Source organism: Pholcus phalangioides, unplaced genomic scaffold, assembly GCF_987345545.1.
Source record: "Pholcus phalangioides strain wild (caught in Gottingen) unplaced genomic scaffold, Ppha-v1.0 ptg000015l_1, whole genome shotgun sequence".
Classification (NCBI taxonomy): Eukaryota; Metazoa; Arthropoda; class Arachnida; order Araneae; family Pholcidae; genus Pholcus; species Pholcus phalangioides.
Genome location: NW_028301608.1, coordinates 106,384,577 through 106,388,943, shown reverse-complemented (window position 1 = coordinate 106,388,943; position 4,367 = coordinate 106,384,577).

Below are 4,367 nucleotides of genomic sequence, written 5' to 3'. Positions count from 1 at the left end.
AAATTGTTGGGACACAGAATAAATGAAAGATGTTTTAACAGTTTTTCTGTGGAAACAAGTTACATCACTTCATTATTTTACAAGATTTATTCTGTGTGATCACAATGGTCATGAAAATCAATTAATTACAAGTTTCAACATTAATTTGATGTGTTCTCGGGTGCTGAAATATAATTTCTCAATTATTAGATGTTTTTAAGAATTCTATGTCATAACAAACATTAAGCTGATGTTGAAAATTATGTTTCGCGAGTTAAAAATTGACAGTGCGCCCCGTGTGCTTAAAATATCAGATTTTGTTAATTTGCTATGATAATTAAAATATTCACAGGTGTTTTTTCCTTTAGGTGCTTTTGAAGTATTTATCGATGCCTTAACATCTGTGAAACCTTCTCAACCTACTTCAATGTACAGATGCAGATTCTGTCCTTATTCTGTGAAAAGAAGAGCACATATGATACGTCATGAGCGTACTCACTCTGGTGAATGTCCATTCAAATGCACTATATGTGGTAAAGCATTTGGTAGAAACGATTCCTTGCAAAGACATCAGCTGGTGCATGTGAATAAATAACTGTTCAAGATGACGGTCATAAAATAAATGTCCTGTGAAAGAAGACTTGAAGGAAGAATGTGTATATTCAGAGATATTTTCATTGATGTTTAAGAAATTTTGAACCAGTGTCATGTTTGTAACATAAACACAACATATTAATCTTTTTAAGCATTTAAATATTTTATGAAAGCAATGTTATGGTTTGGAAAACTTCATTTTTGTTCACTTAAATTATGATGAAAATAAAGATTCATCTAGCCCAGTGGTTTTCGACCTCACTCTTGATCTGTGTGTGATGGGTTGTTTAAGAGTGCTCAAAAAATAATCAGCAATGACATAATGATAATAACATACACTAAATAAAATTTATTGATTTTTTTAATCTTCTGTAATTTCCTGCATATAATCTGCATGTGCTAATTTCATCCACTTAATGTGATCTGAAAAAAATAGAAGGGGTTTTTTGGTCACTTTGTTTTCTGGGAAATGTCACTTTGTTTTCTGGGAAATGTCAATCCTGCTGCTATCTATACCGGTACATTGTTGTCTTAGGCAAAAAATAGTAATTTACAAATCATTTTTTGAATACAGTAGACTCTTGATAATCTGACAGTGTTTTGATGGGTTTCTCTCGAGCGTAGAAGAGGAAAACATGTCACTGCACGTCTATGCTCAAAAGTTTATTTAAAAATGGGCTTTTTCAACTAACTTCCAGTAATTTTAATGTTTCACAACCCTCATCTGATATGAGCCCAATCAGCAAGAATCTACTATGTATTTGTTTTTATTCCAACCTCTGAATATAAACGCTGCTGATGAGATATGCAGCTACTTAACCATCGAATACTAACTCTAACTGCCTGAATGTCTATGCTTCTGAGATGTAGAAATTTAGGCAGTTAGCATGCCAGATTTTATCCATTTTTATTTCAGTTAGTATTCTAGAATTCAATATGCTTTATGAAATTCAAATTTTTTTTAAGGTGATCCCATGCTTTGTATGCAGAAAATTATGGTATAATATAATTTATATAGGTACTCTTTGGTAATTTTTTAGAAAGCTTAATTATACATCTTACAAAACATGCATCACACAAAATGCTTCATGGCATGGAATTGATAGAAGATGTATGTATGAACAATGCATCTTTTTTTCTGTAACGGCATTGAAAGTCACAATGTTAGTTTCTTATAATTTTATGAAATTTTTCTGTGATTAAAATTGCAGTGAAAATCAATTTATTTCAAATCGAAGCTACAACCTAATTATCGAAATTGATTTTCATTTGAGAGATGATGACTCATGCATTGAAGCATAATTTTATGATGGCTAATTTTCGTTTCTGAATATTGTGTGCTATCTCATAAATATTTACTGTTTCTTGATTGCATGAGAGTAAGCTTTGCACTTAGGAAACATGGCCTATGGCATAAAATATTTTCATGGAAGTGCCACGTTTTTTTCAGGGTGGAATTTAACTTTCATGTAATAACTGTTTTCTCATATCCCAAGAGCAAATAATTATTAAAAATTTGGTAATGATCAGACATAATACTGAGCAGTTGAAATTCTGTTCAATTTGTATTTTAATGTTTTTCTATAATTTTCATAGCTAATTTCTTGAAATTTTTTTTTATTTTTTTAACAATTAACACAAGTAGCATATCGGAGTATGTGCCAGAAGCCTAAAAAATATATATATATATATGTATATTTCTCTAAAATGTAAGCACTACAGTGGATAAGATATAAGGTATATGCTGAAAATCCTTTGTCAATTGTAAAAAGTGGCAGTGATTAAAATTATTCGATTTTGCTACAGTTACTAATTTTTTTTGTTGTTTTTTTCATAGGTGTGTTAGAAGAGTTTGGTGATGCACTGTTATCCATGAAAACTTCTCAACGTACTCTCTCTCCAATGTACAGTTGCAGATTTTGTCCTTATTCTGTGAAAAAAAGGGCAGATGTTATACGGCATGAACGTACTCACTCTGGTGAATGTCCATACAAATGTCCCACCTGTGGGAAAGCTTTTGCTAGAAATGATTCCTTGCAAAGACATCACCATCAGGTGCATGCAAATAAATAACTGTTTGAAATAACCATGAGACTTGATGGACCATGGAAATATATTAATGAATGGGGAATAGGCCTATTTATATTGTTCAAAACTACATTGACATTCAATAATCTATGAACCAATATGTTTGTACCATGATATTCTAACTGTTGACATGCGAACATGTGGTGAATGATTTTTTTAAACTATGTTACAATGTGGAAAAATTGTTTTGTTACACTGAATTATCATTAAAGTAGCTATGTGATAGCGTTTAGCTACCATCCTTCTATATTTCTCAGGCTAAAGAGCCATTGGCTGTTTGAGCATTTCCACCTTACTTGTGATTGGGCATCTTCAGGAGATATTTGTGAACTTTAAAATGTAACCAGAATTTAATCATACATTTTTTTCTATGTGTTTATGCAATACGTTTTCCCCAAATGTAAATAGTGCATCATATTTTTGGGTTTTAGTTTGGAATTTCAATGTTGCAATTTTGCTTCATAGTCACATGTGATCCATAATATGGAATACATCCAAAATTATATTTATTATTATGATTATTAATTTTTTTCTCCATCTTGACGTTTGTGAAATATTTAACACAATTTTGTTTATTATATATATGTATTTTGCTTGGTTCTCTCATGTGTAAGGGATGTCTGTACAAATGCATAATAAAAGGCAGTTTTGGTTGAATATCAGCTTCTGTTAGATCTTGATACTTTTACAACTAAAATATTTGTGTTATTTTTCCCTTAATGAATCTTCTGAACATAAATATTGTGAATTTACCTCCAGTGTTCAGATTAGTTATAACTTTTCACATACTTCTAGATTTTAATTGACTTATATATCATAATTATAGTTTCATTATACAGTTGATGCTCGTTTAAATGAACTTGTATAGACTTGAACAAGTGAACTATAGTTTTGCAAAATAGAAACTTTATGAAACAAAAAGACATTCAAAGAAATGGTATATAGTGTAGGACTGGAGGAGTAGTTCATGAAACGTTTCCGGTCATAAATTGGAGGTTCATAAAATCAAGTGTCTGCTGTATGTAGCATATTCACTCTTTAGAAATGATCCATAAACATATTCATGCATATAAAAGTTTTTGCATGCAGTTGAATTTTCATTTCTCAAAATTCTTTTGGCAGTTATGTTACATCAAGTTCATATAATTTTCAATGATAGAAATAATATTAAATGACATATATTAAATTTATTTGGAGGTACTGAGAATTTGAGTTATGAAGTTAATTTGAAATTTGGCTGCAGTTTTTACTTTGAATTATATGAAGCAGCTTCATATAGCAATGGGGACAGGGGTGGAATTACATGTGCAAAATGCAGAATATGGGATAGTAAAGTAATCCTTTCTGCCTTATATAACCACAAACAGAGAAACAAATGCAAATACACTGAAAAATATGATTGGTTCAAAAAATTTCGTATTTTTCAGTGTATTTCCTTTTTCTGTTGCTTTGATTGTGAATAGCTGATATTTTGGCTTTTCAATAGAGTATATTTTTGTTTCAAGGTTTCTGAAAATAATTTTTTCACATCATTTGAAAAGTTGGTTCTGTTGCAGAAACGCTCACATTTTAGTAGAAGTAGCTACCAAGTTTATCATAATTTCATTAATTAAGAATCTTGCATTTTCAGAAACAGTTTTAATTTTTACTTGTGAAAATAGTTCTTTTTCTCTGTCTAATCTGTTGTATGTATTTAATTGCAGGTC